Here is a 26,289-nt window from a genome sequence, read left to right as displayed (position 1 = left end):
CCTCTCTCAATTGGTTTTCAGGAGTTCGGCTCAGTGCTTAGCTGTGGGTGTCTGCTTCTGCTTCATCAGCTACTGGATGAAAGCTATAGGATTGCATACATGGTAGTCATCAATATCACTATAGGGGAAGGCATTTAAGGTAGCCTCTCCACTTTTGCTTAAATTTTTAGTTGGAAACCAGTATAGGACCAACCCTGACTCCCTGAACGTGGGTGTCAGTTAGGATGCCAGAACAGTTTATGGAGCCTCTGGTAGTGGACAATATTTATCCCTACTGTACAAATAGACTTCGGGAGCCCATTCCACATAGAGGGATACTCTCTCAGCCTAGACCCATGGGGGAGGGCCTAGGCCATGTTCCAAATGATGTGACTGACTTTGAAGATCCCCCATGGAATGCCTCACCCTCCCTGGGGAGCAGAAAGGGGATGGGATAAGGGATCTTTGGGGGGCAGGGGAGAATGGGAGGGATAGAGAACTGGGATTGACATGTAAAACAAGATTGTTTCTAGTTTAAATAAAAAAGAATAAGATTTAAAAATTAAAAAAAATCAATTATAGGCCATGCCATAGGCTGCCTGGACTTGTCTAGATTAGTTTGCATCTTCACCAAACTCAGATGTGTCAGACTCCATTATAAATTAAATACCTATGAGTAATGGTATTTTCCAAAAATGAAAATAAAGGCGATGCATAATCAGTCATTTGGAAATAGTTGTTTTATAATATTCTCATTCTATACTGTAAGTTATATAGTGATAATGTACTGCCAATTACTTATAATAAATACCAGAATACCAGCAATTGTGGGATAGCCATGAGAAGGAAAAGAGTTTTCATGGAAGAGGGACAAGATGCTGCCCATCATTTCTGTGAGTGGTCTGCCACCTGCAAAAGAAGATAATGGATTCTAGAATTCTCTGTATTACTTCAGCCATATTAACACAGTCATTCAGCTATCCTTAGTAACTAGAGTGGTACATATCATGGGAAAATCAACCCGAGAATAAAAAAAACAGCATAATAATAAATTATTGATGTTGTGAATGCTATCCAAGCCTCAGTTTCACTGACAGTCATGACTTCTCCTGTGAAATTAATTCACGGAAAGGAAGATGAACAGTTGCTATCTATACAAATTTGTCATTGAAGAAGAAAAGTTGAACTGTGACCCAGATTTCAATCAAAGTGCAGTCAAATAAAAATGTCAGTGAATTATGGAAAGATAAATTTTATTTTGAGCAATATTAGTTTCTTTTCATTGATCTCCTTTGACATATAATAGATTTTTTTCCCATCGTGCACAAATAGAGGAAGAATGTAAGTGAAATGAAAGCCTAATACTTTTTGGCATCAAATGAAACATTAAACCTGCCGAGGAGAGCCTCTGTATGTGTCCATTTCACCCATGAATGCTTTGGGCTTTCCAGACCTAATGTGAAGGGAAACGGTGCAATGCCTGGACTCCCTAGGTGCTCACACAGCAGAGCGAGGGCTAAAGGGTTGCTGGCGATACGATGCACCACTGAGTTCTGCAAATAAATCAGATGACTTCAGTCTGAAGAATGTGGCTTTCAACTTGCCTCATTTTTATGAGATAAAGTTGAATGTTCAAATTTATATAAATGCCTCTGCTCCAAAATTAACGAATATTGCAGGAACACTTAAATAGCAGCTCCTTTCCATCAAATAACTTTTAAGTTGATAGCATCTTCAGAAGAACACTGGGTATTCACACTCACAATTGGATCTGTCTTAATTTATCATACTCCCATACTTTAATCATTCTTCACAGTTTTGATACAGTAATTTGTAAGAATGCAGTTAAAGTCTCCTATAAGACCCACCTGAGATTCTTTCAAACTTTGAGAAGAATTGATCATCCATGATTTTGGTGTAGCATTCTGTAACTCTTTCTTTCACTTTCGTGATGCTTAGTATGCATTTGGTATATACTCTAATGTTCTGTATGTTATTAAATATTTTAGAAGTGGTACCATGACACATGTGTTTTTTTTTGGTTGTACATTTGCTCAGTATCACTTCCTGGAGTCCTATCCAAATCTATTTTGTATAGAGAAATTTATTTAAAAATTTATGGTATTTCATGATATATCAATTTTTCATTGTTTTCTTATTGCTTAATACATTTTCATAAGATTTTCTGTTTAAAGCTTTTCAATGGTTCCAGTCATATATTTGATGCAGGCATATATTTTATGTTAGTCATATATTTGACACCCTGCCATATATCTTAGAGTTTTTGATTACATATTTAGAGTTACAGAATAGTATAATTTAAAAGATCAGGATTTTTGATGAATATTTGATGAAGCTTACAGGCATAAGGTAAACTTTATGAAAGTTTTAAGATCTTAATTTTTAATGAATATAGGTTTTCATTTGTTCATCCATCACTTGAATTAAATTTAATTATTTCAAAAAATTATTTAGGTTCTCTGAATATGCTCAAAGATATATTTTTGTAGTTTGGATTTGCAGTTTGGATTTAGTCAGCCTTGTGGATGGTACAGATAATTTTGTTAATGCTGTTTATATATACATCTACTTGCTTCTTAAGCATCCCACCAAAATGAAGGTAAGTTTAATATCTAATAATATACTTAAAATACAGATCTGCCACATATGCTAACTGTGTTAGTCATGACAAATGAACATTATTTTTTGTCTGTAGTGACATGCTACATCATAGAAGGGAATTATTGCAGACATAAACAAACAATAAGCCCTTACTTTATTTCCCAGAGCCAAAAAAAAAGAAAAGAAAAGAAAAAAAAGGAAGGAAGAAAGAAGTCAGGATTCTACAACCACATTCAAATCCACATATTCAGTGAAATAGGATTTTTCATAAAATTCCAAAGGATTACACTCAAAAGTCCCACCAAGGACTTCCATGTATCTCCATTGAAGTTTAATCCTTCAGTCTCTAAAACAAGCATCAAAACTATGGCCAGTTTTCTCCATGAAAACACCACATTGACACTTTTCCATGGATACTTGTTGAGTGGTATAAATAGCTGGTTATGTCTATGAATTGTGAAAAACATGACATCAAGAAGAGAGTAATAAATTCCTTCCAACCTGGAAATTTTCAGATATTATCTTATGGTCCACATGGACTCAACCCAGAGACTCATCAGTTTCAGTTATTGAAATCACTATGCTCTCTATGACCCTCATGGGGTTAGCTAACTAATATTAGTATTTAATGACAAGTTTTAGAGGGGTTCTAAAGATTTCTCATATTTTCTTGTCAGTTAATTAGACCCCAATTTAAAAGCCTAGTTAATTATTATCTGATATTTGTAGTAAGACCTTCATAGCTAGGGAACTTTGCATATTTATGTTGTATAAACTAGAATATGTTTGTGAGAGTGGAGCAGTTTGACTAGTGGATAAATATTGATCAAGTGTTAGCTATTTATGGAAACAATTTGTCAGTAAGCCTGAGTACACTAACATCTGTGTTCAATGTTGAATGCATCATATGTTATCTGGCATGATACTAGACAGTGGCATAGTCAATAACTTGACTTCTTAATGTTGGATATACCTCCTACCAGCTCTTTCATCACAAAGAAATACATAGCTTTTTTCTTCTATTTTGCTCATAATCCTGATTTAGTTTTGTATTTTATTATTTTACATTGGTCACTTATATAATTTAGAGAATCCAAGTTATAGTCATTGTCTGTTTATAAATATGGTCAAGTTAACCAAGGAAATACAGACTGCTCATTGGTTTATCTCTTCTAAATATTTTCATGCCATACTATATGATAGTTGTTCAATTAAAAATTCAAAGTTATCCAATATATGATCCATGGTTCTTATTAAAAATAGCAGGTATCCCTAGAATTTAGCACTCCTAAAAAATGTTTTTATTGATTGCCAAAGAACTAGAAGGGCCCTGGGTCTACACCAAGAGGGAGACTCTCCAGGAGATGAAGCTGAACTGGGAATAGGGGCTCCTGTGGGTGAGCTGTAGCAGGACTAATAACCCTGGAGAGATTGGAATGGAGGGTGATTAATGTTCCCTACCTGAGTCAAGGTCTAGTGTGGCTACTGGGGAAGCCTGGTAAACAGTGTTTCTTAACATTCATGGGTTTCATGATGGAATGGGGATGACCTAGAAGGAAAGGGTAACAGGCTGCACTTTCTACCTCTGTGTATGTGTGTATTTGTCTTGGCTTGTGCACGGTTTTGTGTGCCTGTAGAGTCCAGAGGCATTGTTTCCTCTGGAACTTGAATTACAAGAGGTAGTGAACCACTGGACTTAAGTTTGGGGAATCCAGCCAAGGTTCTGTGGAGGAACAGAGTGTTCTTAACTGCTGATTCAGTCTCTCTCTCTCTCTCTCTCTCTCTCTCTCTCTCTCTCTCTCTCTCTCTGTCTGTGTCTCTCTCTCTCTGTCTCTCTCTCTCTGTCTCTGTCTCTGTCTCTCTCTCTCCTATCTCATTCTCTCTCCCCACCCTCTCTCTCAATGGAGTAAAAATAATATTACTATACTTTGTACTTAAAATGTTCTGTCATGGCCCAGCATGTCCCAGCCCCAAGCCACAGCATCCATGAGGTTAGGCCTGAGTGAGGGAGTGTGGACTTGGAAACTGTAGCAACACAAATGTGATAAAGACCAAACACAGGCATCTTGTCATCTTTAGAGAGCTCTCAGTTCCATGCTGTAAAACTGTAGTCTCTTGTTTATTTAGCATCTTTTTGGCTGTTTCTTAACCATGCTTCCATGGCCACAAGAAGGCCATTTCTCTCCTGACACCTCTCTGCCCAAGGGCTCCTAATGTTAGACCCCTGAAAACTCAAGTATCCAGGGTCCCAGGCCACGTTTGCGGTCACCCCAATCACCAGGCGGATTCAAGAGCTTGCTGCAAACTGCACGAGGCTTTATTGTAATTTAACGAGCTAACCCCATGTTAGCTCGGGTCTTTCACCCACCCGCCATGGTGGATGGCTAGCAAAAGACGGCTCCTAGGGTCTCCCAAGAGATCTTATAGGACAGCGTAAGGGGAGTGTCTAGGGGTAGGCACAGGCTCACGATTGGTGTGCCTTCAGGCTTGGAGGGCTTGGCCTGTGTTGATTGGTCAACTGGTTGTTATGGCCCATAGGCCCTCCCAGGGTGGTTGCTATACTTTGTGCCATCAGTTTCCAATAGAGTCTTAGCTAGGGTTGGATGTCCTGAGTCCCTCTCCAATCCCTCTGGTTAGATGTTCATCAACTTATTGATGAATAAAGAAAATGCTGTGCATCTATATAGCAGACTACTGCTTAAGCATAGAGAAAAGTGGAACTTTTGTAATTTCAGGTAAATGGATATAGCTAGAAATAATTATTCTGGGCAAAGCCAGCTAGACCCAAGAAAACCATTGCCATATGTTCCTTCTCATGTATAGATACTAGATTTGAAACGTTGGTGTGTGTTTAAAGTTGAGTTACCTTTTTTAAACTTATTCTTTGTGAATTTCATACCACGCACCCCAATCCCCCTCATCTGTCCTTCCCTCCATATCTACTTTCTGGCCCTGCAACCTCCCCAACAAAAGAAAACAAACAAAATCTCCCTTCCCTCCATATCTATTCTCTCCCCTTGCAACCTCCCCTTAGAAGAAAACATACAAACAAACAAAGCTCTCTCATCATGGCATCTGCCATATATCATGCTGTGATATATTGTATACCTTTTTGCCAAAGAGCTTTACTTGCAAATATTCACTATCAATACAGGGTCCTAACCAGGACTTCTCTCTGATATCCTGTTGTTGCCCCGTGTCATGGAGACACTTTAGCTTTGATTTTGTAGGACCATCCCCTTCACTCACTCAAGCAGTTCATGGATAAATGTTGGTGTCGGCCAAGTCAAAGCCCTGGATCTGAGTCTGGGTGGTAGCTGAGTTGGTCAGCCTGACCACTCTCCTGAACCCTCTACAACAGTTCTCCCACTCTCATGCCTTCAGGACCAGCTCTCCCAAGATGACAAGGTAAGGGGTGGGGCTCTCTCTCTCACAATCACTCCCTCTGGTGGCTCACTCACCAGGGAAAATTCTGCCGTGAGGTCTATGAGGGGTCAGACCAGCTAAGCACAGAACTGGGACATCAATATATCTTCAGGCAACAGCACAGACCATGGAATCCACTTGGCCTTTGGTGGTAACAAGGGCCATGGACATTAACACAGACCCTGGCTGCAGTAGAAGCACTGACCCAGAGTGGCCAAAGTTGGCAGTCTGCACCCAGACACCCATAGCCCAAGGTGGCAGAACATGTCACTTAGATCAGTTTGTAAGCCTGTGGCAAAATCTCTCTCTCTCTCTCTCTCTCTCTCTCTCTCTCTCTCTCTCTCTCTCTCTCTCTCCCCCCCCCTTCTCTCTCTCTCTCTCTCTCACACACACACACACACACACACACACACACAGCCAAATGGCCTCAGGAAGCAGCCCAGGCCATGGACATCCAAGTGGCCCTCAGTGATAACATGTGTCATGTACCCAGGCATGGCCCTAGACAACAGCTCAGGCAAGGGCATTCTTCCTCATGGCCTCAGGTAGCAGCATAAGCCACTCACATCAGTATGGGCCCCAGAGATGCCATGACCTAAGACATCAAAATAGCCTCAGGTGGCTGTGCAGGCTCCTCATATGAGCTTGTTCCTCACACTAATCACACCTCCAGTTCCACAGCACGTGAATTGCCCTATTTCTCTTTCTCTCTCATCTCTCCATCACATACTCTATGTTTCCCGTATCTCTACTGTATATTTGTTCATCTTAGTGGCACGTGCTTCCCCAGCCCACAGGCACACTTGTGTGTCTTCCAGGCTGTGCAGGTCTCTGGGGGAAGTAGTTATTTTCCTGAAAGCTACTGTACTCAAGTATCAAATAATCAAGTCATTTAATTGTCTTCAAGCATGGATGATAAAGTTGTAAAGAAGGGGGTACTGCAATGGCACACAAATTGTCTCACAGACTTTATAAGCAGAGCATCAGCTCAGCCATGATGAAAATGACAGTGTATAGATTCTCAGATGAATAATTTAATTTTGCCTTATTGACAAATGTAAAAACAAGGGTAAAAATGGTAAAGTCCAATAGGTTAGGCTTGCTTATCTTCAGTAAGTGAAGTGATTTTGATACGCCATCAAATTATGAAGTTGCTTTTCTCTAACCTTTAGCCAGTGTCAAAAATAAAATATGTCATTGTAGATAAAATGTCTTGCAGGTTTTGCCTGAACAATTTTTGGTTATCATAGAAATCAGTGGTGTAGGCTTTTCTGAGAGAAAGCAACTAATATTTTTTCATCTTACTACTTAATCATTTATAACTAGTAATCCTCATTTCCAAAAAGATATATGCTATAAAGTCCTTATGAAAAACATAATTTCTCCTACTTTAATAAAATATCAGAAATGATCACACATAGGTTCATCTAGAAATTGCATCCTCATTTGAAATGTAAGAATACTATTAGAATAAATCCTTTAATTTAACTGTGATTTTTAAACTATAACATATAATATGAAAATCATTTGATTATGTGCTAAATATTATTGCAAAACATCAGTAATTGTTATATGTGAGAATGTTAGCATACTTTGAAGCAGTTTTTCATTACAGGTAGAATTAAAGACAATGAATGCCCTTTGACAACCCCCTTTGTTGGTAAACATGATTTATATTAATTTTCTATTCACATTCTTCATCTTTCTATTTCCTATTAATATTGCTAATTGGTGGGGCTTCAGGAGGTAAATATAATAGTTGTTGTTGCAGGTATTAAGTAATATGAAGGTTAGAAGTCTATCGGTTACAATTTAGTCTCCTAGTTATTTCTGTGGTGCAACTAAAGCTTTTTGGGAACCGTTTGGAATAAATATTGAAAAGTGCACAACAGGTACATTTCTTCCATAGTTCTGAGTGTTTTCATTCCTTTTTTCATTTTTCCTTTCTTATTCTTTGTCTTTCACATCACACAACCCCACCACATCCATTTCCCTTCCCTGCATATCCACCTTGTGCAAGCTGTAGTGTGACAATAGTGAGTCACGCACTAAACCGTTTTGTCCATATATCTTTACCTACAAGTGTTCATTGAAAAGAGCCATCGGTCTGGTTCGAGGCCTCTGGATCTGCTGCACTATCGATGCTGGGTCTTCACTGGAAATCTTCTTGGTTATCCTGCTGTTGCCCAGTGTTGTAGAAACCCTACAACTTTGGATCTGGAGGACAGGTCCCTTCACGTGCCCTAGCAGATCGTAAATGGGGTGGATACTCGGGTGGGCCAATCCAAAGCCCTGGCTCTGGGCATGGATAGTTGTGTGGTTAGTCAGTCCTCCAGCTCTCCCTTGTCCTCACCATGAGGGGGAATTCTCCTTCACTGTCTTGTCGAGTTTGGCCTTTGCAGAAGATGAGGAAGGGATCACACACATCCACACCTCCTGGGCCAGCTCTACTATTTTGCGCCAGCATGGCGTAAGGGTCAACCTTTCTATCGCTGAGGCAAATGAGGGCCAGGGCCAGCTCTTCTGCTCTTATGACCTCAGGGCCAGCTTTCCCTCCTGTCTCAGGCATTGATATGCAGGGACAGGGCACCCCCATGTCACATGACTAGTGAGTAATGGGGTTAGGTCTCCCATGCTCCCAACTTTGAGGCTGACTGACCCCACACCTCCACTAACAGGATTGGCTCTATTATGCTGCCCAGGTGAGCAATATCTCATCATCACTGATCCATCTCTGAAGCTGAAAAAAGCTTTTATTTTTAAATTTTTGATTCTGCTCTTTTACTTCAGGAAAGTAAAAAGACTTATCTCATTATACAGAAATTGATTTTCTTGCCAAATGAATTCTTGAAAATCAGACTGTGATGCAATTTAAAAAGATATGCATGGTTGTGTTTGGCAACCTAGAAGCTGAGATTCACACTGAATAAATTAGAATGGCTATAGGAGAACTCAGACTGCATTTCCCCGCCTGTGTAAATACAGCATGCAGAAGATGCTTGTCTCTGCTGAATGTATTGAGGGAACTAAGTGTGGGCATTTTTCTTTCAAATGCTGCTGAGTATCACTAATGCTCTCTTACAAAGTGGGTGCCGATTCCAGTTTCAGTTTCATGTCAATGATTGAGTGGGACTCTGCTGAACTTTCTAAGTCTAAGATGAAAGTAGAAAAGGGTCTCTGGTTTTGCAATAGCTTTTATTGTATTGCCAACTAATTCCTTCTTTCCATTTCTTGTGGTCACAATAAAATGATTTAATAAAAATACATTTTCCTTCTCCTATTTAGTCACCGAAGGAATACCTACCTCAATAAAAAAAATCTTCTAAAGCCAAATAAAGAGCGAGAAGGGTCCTTCACTGTTTATGGAATTTTAGTGCTTCTTGTTTAGAAGCAGTGTTATAGCCTTTTTTTTTTTTCATTTGGAATCACCAGTGCTGATCAAAGGCAGCCCCATAACTGTTGAAAAGTAAAACCTTTCTAATGCTAGGTTGTAATGATAACACTTAAGTGTGCTTTAAACCGTCAAGTGACCACAATCTGGACTTTATGGGGATCTGATGTAAAACAAGGCAAAAAGGTATGGATAAAGGTGTCAAATGCAAATGAACTTGCACATTAGCTCCAGAACTGTAAACAAGAATAAATCCCACTGCAGCATCTTTTGCTAGTGCTTTATTCACAATAGAGCATTTTCAAGCTAATTATGGCATTCAAACCAGAAACTTTCTTCTGCATACCTTCATTTCTACTACAAAGAAGAATTAAATACAATTTTCAATTTTCAAAAAAGGTACTCAGATGATGGGAGTTCAGGAAGGGAGGGCATATTTTGATATCTGTTCTTCATTAACCATGGAATGAAGCTGCATTGCATTTGGAAATACCGGAAAACACAGGACTACAGTTTAGAATGTGAACATTACAATTTCATGCATTGATTACATTCTGCAATGCTTTTAAAAGATTTTTAAGCTAGCAATCTGTTATTAAATATCCATGGCTCTCCTTGAAATCTCTGATTATGTATTCCTGGAGGGTATGCATTGGCAGTATTATCTCAAAGAATTTCAGAATTTGTCCACATCATATGAACTACACTTTTTTTATTGGGACTGCACAATAGTACCTTAAAATGATAGGTAAGGGCTTTGTGCCATTTAAAGAGCTTAGCCTCCAGTCACATGTGACTGTTGAGCCCTAGAAATTAGTGTGATTTCATTTTTGATGAACCTATTTTTAATTTTAGTAGCCATAAAGGGATGACCCACAATAGGTTGCTTTTTATGCATGTGACCAAACATTCTGTCACTCTTACAACATTTTTAGAATTTTTCATATGCAAAAGAAATTACTATTTATGAAGAATATATATGTACAGCATAAATATTCTATTTTATAACTTAGATTTTTATTATGTAGTTAACCTGTTCCAATCATCACTGCAAACCTTACTTGCACAAAAGTTATTCCAATGACATCCTTGCTGTCATCTCAAATCCTCCTTTGAGTCTAAAGATTCAGCAAGCAGTACTCTAGTCAGAAGCAAACTTTTGTTTATTTGTGCCTGTATTATCCAGTGAGCTTTCAATCTTTTCCAAGATAGGCTTCTATAGAGAAGGGATAAAAGGCATGTGTGAGGGGAGTCTTGTTCTGCCAGTGTCTTCAACCAGGAATACTTCAGCAACAATACAGGGATACTAAAAGGGGAAGTTGCCATAGAAAGTGACAGAAAAAGCCTGTGTGACAGGTTTCAATGATGAGCATTGTGTCCACCTCCAACATTATGTTCTAAGTACAGGGAGGAGAAAATTGTCGAAAGTCAATTGATCTGGGAAATTTGAGCGGAATTCTAATGAGTGTCTTGTAAAATGGAGTATCAAGTTGAGTTTCCTTTTCCTGGACTCTACAGAGATAAATTCAGGGATACACACACACACACACACACACACACACACACACACACACACACACACACACACACATCCTTTTATGCCTTCTCCTTTTAGAAGTTATAATCTCAAATAAATTCAAGAATGAAACTGTTGCTTGCTGACTCATGCACTCAGGAAATGCAATAGACAATGTAAGAAAGAATAAAGAAGCTCGATATCAATATAATCTCCAAGTTTCAACTAAAAACCCTGGCTTTAAGAAGAAACCAGGATTTTCTACACTGGAGCTTTAAGTTCTTTCTCTTTCTTTTTTAAAACAATGAGTTATTTATTTTTTAAAAAAAATTTGCATGCATTGATATTTTGCCTGCATGCATTCTGTGTGTGGGTGGCAGATCCTCCAGAACTGGAGTTACAAACAGTTGTTAGCTGCCATGTTGGTGCTGTGAAATGGGACCTGGGCCTTCTGGAAGAGCCTCCTGTACTCTCAATCACTAAGCTATCTCTCCAGTCCTTCTTCCATATTTAATTGTATTCTACTTGTAATAAATTCTCCATTCTAAGAAATCTTTGCATAAGCAAATGGTGGAGGAGAGTGATAGCAAAAAAAAACATAAAAGAAGAGACGTTAACAAGAAACAGAAAAGAGCATAGTGGCAAACCAAATAAGAGTCATGTTTGCATCCCCACCTAACACTTGGGAAACTATGCTCAGAACAGACAGTCCTGTAACTAAAACAGTAAATACAGTAGAGAGGAAACCAAAGTAGACTCACATCGTGTCATATGCATTCATATTTCATTCTTCATTATAGCTTAATAGCTAGCTCACTGGGCTGCTGCACACATTTAACTAAGTCACAAATTTTATGAACCAAAGTTATATCCACACTGAAAAAAATATTGGGAAATAAGGAAATACCCATAGCAACCCAAACCAAATTTAGGGACTGGAGAAATGACTCAGCAGTTAAGAGAAGTGGCTGTTCTTGTAGAGGACCTGGGTTTGATACCTAGCACCTACATGCTGGCTCCATGGCCATCTGTAACTCCAGTTCCTTGCAGTCTGGCATCAATTTTGGTCCTGTGCAGGCACTGCACACACAATTGCACAGACATACATGCAGGCAAAACACTTGTACACATAAAATTAAAATAAAAGTATATGTTTAAGATGCATATTTGCTTTATAAATTTGGATAAGAGCATAAACAGTTTCCTGATTGCATGTTGCAGCAAAATTTGAGAACTTCAAATAGTTTGGACTGCCCATATATGCATCATAAATATAGTTCTAGGGGGTTTTTAGATATCATGTTGCAACATACTATTAAAAAACAGCTAGTACAACACAGGCCAAGGGAATTGGGGTGTTGTGAAAAGGTAGCCAGGATTGTTAAACACAAACACAGAGCTGGCAATGTAGCTCAGTCATAGGACTAATTGACAAATGCACATATACAGACCTGGGTTCAACTTATTCAAAAGAAAGAAAAAAATGATATTCATAAGCATATGTTCAAGCATCTGAACATAAAAAAAATTGACTAAGTAGAACCAATGATCCAGGACATCTTGCACCTTGCTTTAAAATAATGCAACTAGATGGGACTCCCCAACAGCCCCATCTGTTGTTATATTACAATGTTACAAGGCTAGATACCTTTGAGTATTTCATGGGATTCTTGATATATATTGAATCCTATAAAGCATTAACAATTACACTTCCTCTTAGAAATCTGCTGAAAAAGCTACACACAGATGACTATATATTTTAATATTTACCTGTGAATATAATGTGTTTTGAACAAATCTACCCCATTCCCTTCCCTCTATTTTCTCCCCTGAGCCATCCTCACCTTTCCCCCTAAACTTTATGTATTTGCCCCCCTCTCCATTAATACCTATTATGTCCATTCAATGCTTTCTGTATGTATATGGATACATGGGCAGCCTGTCAGTGTCTCATCGATAAGAAAAATGGCCTCTCACTCATCAGCAGCCATCAGTTACCAGCAGTTCTGGTGGAGACTGGTATTCCATGAGGGTCTCTCACACATCTGTTCTGGAATTTTGGCTGACTTAATCTTGTGCAATTCTTGTGAAGGCAGTTCCAGACACAGAGGTTATGTTGTAAAACTGCATTTTTCCTGTCTGTAAAGTACTGTTTCGCTGCAGATAACTGTTCTCTCCTTGGTTCTTATAGATCTTCTAGTCCTTCTGAAGTTTAAGAGAAGAGCCAACTGCTTGCTTGTTAGAATTAAATCCTGACCCAGATGATGAAACACTGCCTGGTACCGTTAAATAGAACAACAAGAATAAAATTGGTTATTTACTAGGTCATAGGTCATTAGGTATAGGCTACAACTCTGTTAAATAGATATAGTAATAAACTTCCCATTAAATTATTATTTTTACACTCATGAGTAGGTGAGTCATCCCTAAATGGACACCTATGTCACAGCCTTTATAATTGGACCTACAGGGATCACTGCTGGGTAAGGCTGATATGGCCTTTAATACTCAGGTAGTGTGCATAGACACTTCAAAACACTCTGAGAAGCTTGTCAGTAGGAATGAAGATTCCATGTTATTTTTTATTTAATTTAGAAACTATCTTATTTTAGATATCAATCCCACCAATCCTCCCATACCCCTCACAGACCCCCCCCATCCACTCCCCAGGGAGGGTGAGACTTTCCATGGGGGTTCACTGATTTCTCCATTTCTTATGACTGAAGTGAGTGGTGTCCTTAGCAACAGCGTTTAACCACCAAAGTCTGGAAGGTTATGAGATATAAAGTGAATAAACCAAAAGTTGCAGTGTCTACGGAACCACATGAATCAGCAACTTGAAGAAAGGTAACCCATTCCTGGAACTGGGCATTTTATTAGGTAAGCTATGCTATCTGGGGGAGACATTGTATTCTCATTATAGGGTAACTCCACTGAAACCCTTTCATATATGCTTGTGCATAAATTTAACAAACTCCTGCAGTACCAGATTCCCATATGAATTTTTCAAAGGCTTTACTGTTACTTATCCCTCCCCATACTCCCCAATTTATTCTGACTTCCCATTCCTCACCCTATTTATCTCTTACTGCTCCATTGTTCAACTTTCCCCTTTAATGCAACCAGAATGCATAATGAAAATGGAATTCATATTTACAGTAAAATGTTATTCATCTGTACACTAGAATGGAATTAACAGGTAAATAGACGGATCTGCAAATATTCTGATGGATACAACTCTGACAAGTCTGCACTTTTATCTCATATGTAGGTTTTTAATTTGAATCTTTAGAAGCATGTGTTTAAATTGGAGTACCTATAAAGGCAGGAAACGACTAAGGGGCCTTGGGTCTGTCAAGGAAAGCAGCATGGAACACGATGTCTGTGTATTGTTGTTCCTATTCTCTAATAAGATAGGATGATACCATTAAATTATAGTTGAATTACAAGTACTGAAGTCACAAAAGAACACTTTTAAATCATGATTCAATAGCTAATACAATGCACAGGAAATTAAATAAGCTTTTTACTTTATTTCAACATGTTTTTAATTCTAAACTAATCTGTGATGTTACATTTTAATGGGTTTGATACAAGTCAGGTTATGTTATTCCATGTTCACAATACTAAATCACAGTAGAAATCTTTGTAAGGAAACTTTTTTTAATTTTGAGATTATAATTTAGTTATGAGATTTCTTCCTTTCCATTCCATCCTTGAAACTCCCCCAAACACAGTTACTTGAACTCTTTCAACTACATGGCTTTGTTTTCAAAAACCAATTATTATTACACACATTTATGTATATTATGTAATATATTCCTAAATATAGCTTGATCAGTTAATATAGTGCTACCTGTATTATTTTTTCAGGACCAACTGATGGGCTTTTCCCTGGGGAAAGACACTGCTGTTCCCAGATTTCCTCAGTGTCTATAGTTCTTTGTGTAAGGTTGAGGCTATTCTGTATACAGCTTGGCATGTTTATTGGCATCATCCTCATTCAGCTCATATTCAGGTAGTCATACTGGTGAGACTTTGTGGGTGTAACTTCTGATATTACGAGGAGACACAATCTCATAGCAGGATTCCTTATTCTGTGTCTGCTCCATCTCTCTTCCACAATGTTCCCTGAGCCTTAGGTACATAAATACTCATGACAGTAAATCATGATCATTGCAAGATAATTTGCATCACTAATTTACTAAACTTTTGTAATCCCTAACAACAATATAAGCATTTGTCGCTTTATCAGATATAGTTGTAGTCTTCAATACTTCTCAAGGAAACTTCACTTTGCAACAGATGGAGACCATTACAGAAAACCACAACCAATCAAAATAAAGAGGTCCAGAGCTCAGTCCCAAAGGATATACTACAAAACCAAGTGCTTTATAACAATAAAAGCAGATACAATTGTGAAGTCATTCTCAAAAGCAGCCATTAATTCATTGGAAATCATTGTTTTTTTCTGACAAAAATAAAAATTGAGATTCCTTTGACCTATATATTCTTCTTGATTTCTGCAAATTAGTGTATCCTGTGTTTTCCAGACCATTTGATTTATGTCATTTTTGCTAGAGTCTTTCCTTGCTATATGATCAGTAACATCATCATATCCAACCTATAAATGCTTAGACATTTCTCACACAATTTTCTTAATGTTTATTTTTTATTTTTATATTTTATTTAAATAATATTTTTTATTTCTTTTACATACCAACCAGTCACCCTTCCCTGCTCTCCTCCCTCCCCTTTCCCGTCTACTCCCTTGCCCATCCATCCCTCCTCCATCTCCATTCATAAACACACAGGCCACCCATGGGCTTATACAAATCATGCCACATCAACATTATGTTTTTACTTAAACTCTAGTCCAGTCCTTTAAATGTAAGGTTCACTTTCTTGTCTAGAAGCTATAACTTGGCAAATTATTGATGTGTAACTAGAAGGAGCAATGGTTATCTTAGAGTTTTGTTTCCTACAATTGTGTCAGGTCAAGGCAGTTAGTAATGTAGTTCAAGCCATTTATACTCATAATGACACTTTATTTTCTTAATAGCTATTGTGATGTAGTTCTCATCTCTTATTGTATTATCTTTTACTTTTTTAACTTCTTCAAAAATTTTTGTCATACATTTTAGAGACTCAAGAGAAGTATTTTATTGTCTTTGAATTATTTAATTCATCTATAATAATCTTTATCTATCTTCAAACATTACTTGTTCTGAGGATGACTTTTATTTGTTAACATATCTTATTTCATTTACTTAGTATTTATATAACAAGTTTTTCTCTAACTCGTACTACATGCAACATGTTAGATGGGAACAGCTGCACCTTTTATGTGGGTATGCTTACACAGTGTTATACATGATTGTGAAAACCAGATGTCAACCCAGGGCATCATCCCTTGGTTGAGACAAGGTGTCTTTTTAACATGATATTGCCCAGTATGCTGGACTGACGGGCCAGGGAACCCCAGAGAGCATTCTGTCATTACTCTCTAGCATTGGGATTACACATGTATGGCTAATTATCTTTTACATGGGTTCTGCAAACCAAACTAAAATCCTTGAGCCTAAAAAAAAAGAACATTCCTGATCTGTCTCTCCAGCCATGTAACTTTTTTTTTTTTTTTGGTTTTTCGAGACAGAGTTTCTCTGTCCAGCTTTGGAGCCTGTCCTGGAACTCACTCTGTAGACCAGGTTGGCATCAAACTCACATAGATCTGCCGGACTCTGCCTCCTCAGTGCTAGGATTAAAGGTGTGTACCACCACTGCCCAGCACCATGTAGAATTTAATTTTATACCATTATAAATGAATTCTTGTAGTTGTCTTGTAAAAATGCTATAATTGGTTAATATTTTAATCCAATCTAACTATATTCATGTTTTAATTCTATATTTAGACCTAATGTAATTATTAATATGGATTAAATATATCACATATTGTTTATAATTTACCCATCTATACAAATTTCTTTATTTTTTCTATTTTTACATTTAATTTAGTAACAATATTTTCCCATTTTAGTTTTTTATCTATATCCAATTTCCATATGTAAGCCTTGCAGACTGACTGTTCTTACACTTCTTCTTTCTGTCAATTTTGCTCACTTTATTCTCTCACCACAAACCACTTTCTCATGTTTATGTTTATTTGTTTTGTGACCTACAAAGATTAACCAGTCCTGACAGTGGGTTTGGAACTATCCTTGGAACTTAATAGAAACAACTTTAGGTCAACAACTAATGTTAGTGATTCTTCCTTTCCTACAAACTACTACTAATACCCAAAAGTTCAGTGAAAAATATAGGGTACTATGTTCCTGTCTTGTTTCTTCAACTGACTGTGGATAGTTAGTCTTGTGTGGACCAAGTCAAAGTAACTAGTGTTGTTGGCATTTTGAAGAATTCACCCTTACTTTCCAGCACTTACATACTTCCTACCCCTTCTTCAACAATGTCCCCATGACTCGGAAGAGTGGTCCAAGTGACTTGTTTAGAGCTGGACCCACAATTGTTGCTTTTAGATTTTGTTCCAATCAGTAAAAATTCAATTCTTTTAGAGTATGATTTTTTTATGATTCATAGATATCTAGACTATGCATAGTAGTTATTTATGCCATGGCAAAGATCTGGTATAAACAATTTAAAGGAGGGGAGATAGGTTTTTCTTTGACAGTTCTCAAGTTGTCGTTCCATCCTGGTGGGGAAGTAGAAGAGAACATTTCATAGTAAAAAAGATATAAGACTAAGAAGGAGATATAGGAAGGAGGTAGGTGAGATTTTTGTTCCCAGGGATGACTTCCTCTACTGACATCCTACTTTTGTCTTCTTCTAGCAATGCTATTGTGTCATAGACTTATCATGAAATTAGGATTTGTTTGTTCATTTGTTTTTAGATCATAATCCTAACCACGTAGCTCTCTCTGGATATGCTCTTGGATACAACAGGGATTGGCTTTTACTAAGCTCATAGCTAATTTTCAGTCTAATTAAGGTGACAGTATATATTAACCATCATAACTTGCAAAACTGATTGAAGACAAGCATGATACAAGATGGAATGACTTTGGTGTTTTAAACATAAATTTAGAATCAAGAAGACATTGTGTATTGGTTCATTGTGTTTAGTTGATAGTTACCCAATTATAATATGAAAATCAAGTTAATGGGATATGTTTATTTACTTAAAAAGTAGTTAATTTAATGGACAAGAAGTCATTGAACTTTAATCCAGAAGACATTATTTAAGAGATAAGCAACCTATCTTATATACATAAAACCCTTAGTGCCAGGGTAGTCCTTTCTTCCCAGTGTCACTGGCTGCTGGGGCATCCATCTTTTGTCCATTGTCTGTTCTCATACATGGGAAAATATTTCCACAATTCACTTCATGCTCCTTGTCAATGTACCAGGCAGCATGGAGCTCAAAATGATAACATCCTGAGAGATCTGGCCTCAAATTAAAATGGTTCATGGCCAGAAAATTTTAATGCCTTGGGAAATGCAGGGATTTGAGTAAACATAATATCAAAGACAGGCTAAAGGGATTATAATCATTATATCCACATTTTTAGTTAAAAGATGTTTTGTGTACACAGTAAATCTAACAATAAATATAACCATATTTCCAAATAACCAGTTTGTAAGCAAATTTATGCAGCTTTGATATGTTGCACTTGGAGGATAGTTGAAAACATATGTATTTTTCTTCAGATTTTGTAAAGAATACAGCCTACATTCTTGTATGATAAAATGAAACTAATTGATCAATACAGCATCATATAAATACAGCATAAATGGGATTCAGCCTCAAGACTCCTCTTGGTTTTAAATCATGTGAGACTTTTATTACATATCAGCCTCTATAATGACTGTAAATATTCAATACCCTGGTTATGAAAAACATGTCTCAGGGCTGTAAAATATCATGTTCAATTAGAATCTTCCTGTCCCAGGAGTGCTTTGCATATGAGTATGCATCTGAACAGATAGCCTGAGTGAAAAAGAATTTACTTTAGAAATTAAAGGATACTTATAATCATTTTCAGCTTCTAGCTCCTTAAACTACCACGTTTAACAAAATTCATTTTCATCAAAATTAATTAATCCAAGAATAATAGAAATGCATAGCTGACACTGTTGAACCCATAGCATATTTAAAATAAATGTCTTAGAATGCAAAAACTTGTATTTTTCAATTTAACATAACTTTTAAAAATAGTGAATAATAAATGAAATATTCAGTTTTGTTATATTTCTCAATATTTATGTTTAATGTTTTATTATATGCTAACCACACCTTATATATTGTTCTATCTTCCTATATTTTTAGATTCAAAAAAGACAGATATCTAGTACCTTAAATCATCAAATCACTTTAATACTCAAAATATTAGCAATATGGATTAATTATGTTCTGTAATTTAATTCTAAGTAAACAAGTCTGTTTAAAATATGATAATTATTAACCTCAGCAATACAAAAGATCTGTTTTCCTCCAAGTTATTGTGCCAGTTTTCAATATCCCTAGTGGGTAAGGCTCTTTTAACATTTCCAGTATATGCATATAAACATGTTTTTATCAGCCAGTCAGCTTTTTATTAACAATGAGAGTAATACATATTTATAGTCTACCTGTTTTATTGAGAGTTATTGTAAACAAGAAAGTGACACTGATACTTGCAAGGCAATGACCTATACTATATGCATCATTACCACAGTGCCACCACTAAAGGAAATCTGAGCAATAATGGTGTGGAAATTTGATTTAGAAATTCCTGAGTATTTTTGGTTGTGAGCCTAGCCTTTAACGGCTGAGCTGTCCCGTCATGTAATTCAATCTTGTTTGTAATTCAAATATATAAAAAATTCAAAATTCAAAAAAGAAATTCCAGAATAATAGAAGTTCATACCTGATACTGTGTAACCTATAGCATATTTAAAATTAATGTTTTAGAATGCAAAACTTGAATGTTTCAGTTTAACATAATATTAAAAAACAGTGAATAGTAAATGAAATATTCAAAGTTTTTGTTATATTTCTCAATATTTATGCTTAATTTTTTATTATATGCTAACCATACCTTAAATATTGTTGTCTCTTTCTATATTTTTAGATTCAAAAACTAGGATATATGTTTGTCTGAAACTTCATATATGTATGTTCAGGTATGCATGGCACTATGTGTTCATGTGAGCCCAGGGTATTGGTCCTTGTCTTCAGTCTTGTTTCAGACAGCATTATGTTGTTTGCCACTGCATATTTATGTCTGGTAAACTATCCTGTGAAACTCGGAGGATCCAGGGTTTTGCCTCACCTATCACCCTAGGAGGGCTAGGATTATACAGACTTGCTAATATAACATTCGTTTACATGTTCCAGGGATCCAAACTTAGTTTCCTAAGCATGTACAGACACTCCTTTACAGAATGAGCCATAATCTCCACTCTGGTCATGTCTATCTTTTGATTTTACTGCAATCATGAAAGTAAAGTGAGTGAAGCAATGTTTTGAAATTTTTCAGATCTTGATTTTTTTCAAATTTCAATATTTTTAAAAATCACATTTTTTCCTGTTTACATTCATAGTTTTCTTATAATGGCTAAATTGTAAACGTTTCTCTTTGTTTCTATATGCTGTGACCAGAAATGGAAATCATGGCAAATATCAGTAAGAAAAGTGCAAAAAGTAATAAAAAAGAAACAAAATTCGTTCAGCCAAATGGTTATTCTCTTTAAAATAAAAAATGTTTACTGAAAACTCATACGCAAGGAAACTTGTGTATAATTTGCTGAAATATGGTAACCTTCAATGTGAATCGTTTTCTAGTTGTTCTAGTTGTTCTAGGAGAATGCACTGTTTGCTTGAGGGTTGGCACATACAGATTTTACACTACTCTTTTACAACAATATGCATAAGAACATGACTTACATTGAAGTTTATTTGGGAGATGTGTTTAATGCAAGTCAGTATATCATACTTTTCATAAGAGATCATTTTATTTGTTATCATTAGTCATTTGATTTGTTCTGATAGATCTTCACAATGCAGCAACTCTGTTTTAATTGCACCAACCTTGTAGCATATTTCCTTAAAGACTGGATATATCTTGCCTTCATTCTAGTCAGTGCGGTTCTATAGTGTTTTAATCATTTCTGAGTCATACTGATACTAAAGGAGAGATATATACTTTAGGAATAAGAAGTTGCAGTGACTTGAAGAAAGCATGTCACTGCCATGAGCAGGGGGAGAAGACAAACTTACAGCTATCTGTTTGAAGCCAGGTTAATTTTACCAGATACCAAATATATAAATCATCTCTGCGTTAGTTTAATGTAATATGTGAGGCAGATTTCTAGTTAAGAAAGGAGAAGTCTTGTTTATGTCATAGATGGAAAGCTCTGAAGTCTGAATCTGAGGAGGAGGCAGGAAGCATTGGTAGCATTGTGTAAGGCATTCATTATGCCGAGTTAGCAATGGAAAGAAAATGTGATAGAATAAAAGATAACAGTACAAACCATGTTAAAGGAAAAGAAGGCAGAGCTAAACTCATTCATAAAATCCTTTCTAATTTCCACTAGAACTAGTTTTGAAGGAAGCACCCACAATGACCCCAAACTCTCCAATAGGTTCCACTACTCAAGGGAATATAATATATCCAACTAGCATCACCTAGGGACCAAGTCTTTATTATATGGATCTTTGATTGACACCAATGCAAACCATAACAATATGATATCGACCCTTAGTTTAAGGCCCTAAAATGCACATGACAACATGGAATAAAAAAGGACACAATAGGTCAAGACAAAGAATAAGACAGGAAGGAACATTCAAAAGTAGTGAAGAGCCCTCTTGAGTGTTTGTGTGCATATAAAATGAATATTCAATATGTCTGTGTTTTTATTTAAGGAGTTGAGGTGAGTACTAGCATCAAAATATAAATACATTGATGTTGGCATCATAATCTGACATAATCGGTATAGTTGACCAAAGTTATGCCATATAATGTAAACTGCAATTGTAACGTCATGTATATTTTGCCATCATTGATTGTTTTAGATGAGACTTGGTAAAGAAATTGTATAGCCATCATTGATTTTGTGTTAAAATGGTTGTTCTTTTGTTAGGCTACTAAGTGATTTCTCAGATATGTTGGTAAGATTTCATTAGCTTAATAAATGAAATGAATTTATAATGAGACTGCATTACCCTCCAGATGTGCTGAATGGTCATGCTTTGCCAGTACTTCTTACCAGCTCAGCTGGGAAACACTAAAATCACTTGGGTAGTAATTAGGTGTTTATCAGATTCTTGCTGAAAAGGAGTGAGACAGTTATCGGACACAATTATCTTTGAAAATTGAATCCTCCATTCCTGGTCCTGTGGAGGACATTTAAAGGAACACTGAGTGGTTTGAAGCTAAATGACTTTCAAAACCCTTTGCTTTCAGAATGTATGCCACTCAGAGAAAAATTTTCCTCACCTTTCATTCAGTCTTTTGTGTGTGTTCTTTTTGTCATGCCTTTGTGCATGTTGACATATGAAAATTACCTTTGACCCACTCTTCTGTTACTTCATTAATGTCATTCTTACTATAATGTTATTAATAGTCTGAAATGTAATGCTTGCTCCCTTTGTGCTCACCCTGCTGCTATATCTTCATAAACTAACCCAACACAAGTGAAGGCAATTGCTAAGATTGAATAGGCTATATGTGCGTTTTGGATAATGATATCTCCAGAGCTACTGCTCCTAAGTAATTGAAAAATTTACAGCTCATTTAAGTGTTAATGTGTAATATACTCATAGCTTAGAAATTAATACCATTATATAATACAAAGAGCTATGAAAACATACTCAGTTAATCACTTAAAAAGCAAACTCATGTAATATACTTAAATTTAAATGTCCCTTCTATGTAAAAAATGATGCTACAACCTGTTTCCCAATAGAACTAAATTAGTTTTAGGTCTACCCATAGGGATACACATTCAAAGAAGTGTCTTTGGTATTAATTTGTATATATAGTAAAAGCAAGTAAGAAGAAAACTCAAATGCATGTTGTTCTGGCCAATATTGTTAAGTACTGTTGGAAGCACTCTATCTTTAGCTGTGATGATTTCTTATTGATATAAAAGCAATCATCATAGATTAGGGTCTTTATGAACATTATAGATTTCATGTTTGCACTTGTGTTACTCTGCAAGTTATTACTTCAGTTTCATATTAATCTGCCCATTCAACCAAGCATTAATTCAACAAATAGTGCTTGCTACTCTATGATCTGGGAAACCTCGTAAATTGTGCTTTTCCTCTTCAAGTTCACAGATCTTAGGTCAAAGAATATGGTCTGGTTCAACTCAGATTCTTTTAAGAGTGTTTTTCACTAAAGCCTGTTACCTTATTGCCTGGTTAAAATTGGTCTGCGTCATCTCTAGTCACACAGATTTTCACATGCAGGTCCCCTGAGACCCTGGCAGTGAGACCATGTTTATCAGTCATTTAAAAAAATCTATTGTCTCCAAACCTTCCTCACTAACCGCTTTGGCAAAGAATTTTCTACTTCTTCAATACTTAAACTCTTTTCCATAACTGCCATTCTAGAACACATTTCAAATGTATACATTGACGGGGCATGTTTTAATTTTTCAGAAGACGGGTTACTTTGTTCTCTCTCATTTATAATATCTTAATAACTTATCTTCATTTCCAATCTATTGCAGAATTAACATCAATGCCACATATTTAGCTTATCTGGGTCAGTGTCCTATACAATAGTTGAATGTCTGCATTAGTTGATACCACCCTATTCATTTTTTATTTAAATTAGAAGCAATCTTATTTTATATATCAATCTCAGTTACATCTCCCTCCCATCCTCTCATGACCCCCCACAGACCCCCAATCCCATCCCCCTTCTGCTTCCCAGGGAGGGTGAGACCTTCCATGGAGAATCTTCAAAGTCTGTCACTTCATTTAGGGCAGGACAGGCCCTCCCCATGTGTCTAGGCTGAGAGAGTATCGCTATATAGGGAAGGGGCTTCCAAATTTCATTTGTACACTAGGGATAAATACTATCCCACTACTAGAGGCCCAATAGACATCCCAGACCTCCTAACTGACACCCACATGAAGGAGTTCTGGTCCTATCCTGGTTCTCTCCTATGCTGTCAGTCTGGGGTCCATGAGCTCCCCTTTGCTCAGGTCACCTGTTTCTGTGGGTTTCCTCAGCCTTGTCTTGACCCCTCTGCTCATCACTCCTCCCTCTCCAAAACTGGATTCCAGGAGTTTGGCTCAGTGTTTAGCTGCTTCCATCAGCTACTAGATGAAGGCTCTAGGATGGCATATAAGGTAGTCATCAATCTCATTATAGGGGAAGGGCATTTAAGGTAGCCTCTCCACTATTACTTAGATTCTTAGTTGGGGTCATCCTTGTAGATCTCTGGACATTTCCCTAGTGCCAGATTTCCCATTAAACCTATAATGTCTCCCTCTATTATAGGTATCTCTTTTATTGTTCTCCTCTATTCTTCCCCTGAATCAATCTTCCTTATCCCCCATGTCCTTCTCCCTGCTCCTCTTTCTTGCTTCTCTATCTCCTAACTCCCTCTCCCCCCACCCCCTGTGCTCCCAGTTTGTTCAAGAGATCTTGTCCCTGTCCCCTTCTCCAGGGGATTATGCATGTCTCTCTTAGGGTCTCCCTTGTTTCCTACCTTCTCTGGAGGTGTGGATTGTAGGCTGGTAATCTTTTACTCTATGTCTAAAATCCATAGATGAGTGAGTACATACCATGTTTGTGTTACTCATTTTTGTATTCTCTCCTGGCACCTAGAACATTCTCGAAGAAAATTTTAGACAAAATAAATAGAGGAGGAGAAACATAGGCATGGCAATCTTAGTATACATTTTGTTATAATATTGCTTTGTTCTGCTTTTATTCTAAAACCTCTTCAGATCTTCATATTCTTTGACATTTGGACATATCAAAGTTTGTTTTCTCCATTAACTTGCCATGTACCTGAGTTTAGTTAAGTTGAAGCTAAGAGTAAAAAATAAAGTCAAAAGACAAATCTTCTCCATCATATAAATCACAAGAGAAGAGGTCCATGGTGTTTTCTGAAATCAGAGGAGATTATGCATCAAGGGACCCTCACATGTTGTAGAATTGGTTAAATTGTGAATTTTAATGATTGCTGGATCCATTGCCCCATCTCTGCCCATTAATCCTACTCTTGTATTTTTTTTTTCTTTCTTTTAATTCCTACTCTAATCTCACTTTCAATATGTTACGCTAAACCACTTTCATGTGCAGCATTAGAAAAACTACTAGGACATTTTTTTCCAATTTGAAAGAAATCTCACTTATCTAAGACAGGCATTATCAGAATTAGGGGGACTGTTGATATGTGATTCCATGCCATGCTAGTTGAAGGATGACATTGTTCACAAATATCAGTCTGCAACTGGGTGTTCTTTCAGCTAGGATGCCCAAACATCATGTGTCCCACTAATTTTCATCAGAATGATGAAATGAACAATATGATTGAAGGTCAATTGGGCAGAGGATTCATCTGGCTGAGCTAATATGAGCACAGCATTTTGAAAATTGCTTTTGTTTGAAAACTGCCTCCTTTTGTCTTGGTATCCATGAGTGTACTTTTAAACAACGATCTTTGTGAATTGAATATTTATCTGGGAGAAGTGCTTGATGTACACAGTTTTTATTTTAGCCTCAAAAATAGGAGAAGTAAGAAAACAAAATTCTGGGTAATGGAATTTTATTTTAAATAAAATTATTTGCTAGATTTTCTTCTAGAAATGTATGAGTGCAATCATTTTAGCAAGACTTAAAGCTTGTGCTGCCTACAGCCACTTTGTAATTAAAGTGAAGAGAAGACACAATGTTCATTTTGCTGCATCCTTTTGCCTATATGTGAGCAATACTAATGAAGCTCTCAATGGTTGGGATGAGAAATTGATTGGAAGCCCTTTGCATTTACTCCTGTGCTTCCCCCACCCTCCTTTCCTCTCTGAGGATTTGTGCAGTTTAATTTGCCATTGATTCTTTAATGATCATGGTAGCTTCACTAGGGAAACTAGTGTTTATCTTCATCATATATTGTGGGTAGAACAGTGTTTATTTTTATACACAGTGGCTCCTCCGTCAGTTTGATGATACACTGTAGTCAGCGGTTGACTTGTATCCTACTGTCTCATTGATTTTAGAGTTTAATCTTGAAATGCATATATTCATTCTAGGAATGCAGCCCATTCAGAGTATTTAACTCACATGTTGTGCCCGTATTGCTTTCAAGTACTGTTGAAGAGCTGTCTTCAAAT

This window comes from Cricetulus griseus, chromosome 4 (assembly GCF_003668045.3).
Source record: "Cricetulus griseus strain 17A/GY chromosome 4, alternate assembly CriGri-PICRH-1.0, whole genome shotgun sequence".
Classification (NCBI taxonomy): Eukaryota; Metazoa; Chordata; class Mammalia; order Rodentia; family Cricetidae; genus Cricetulus; species Cricetulus griseus.
This window is presented reverse-complemented; position numbering follows the sequence as displayed.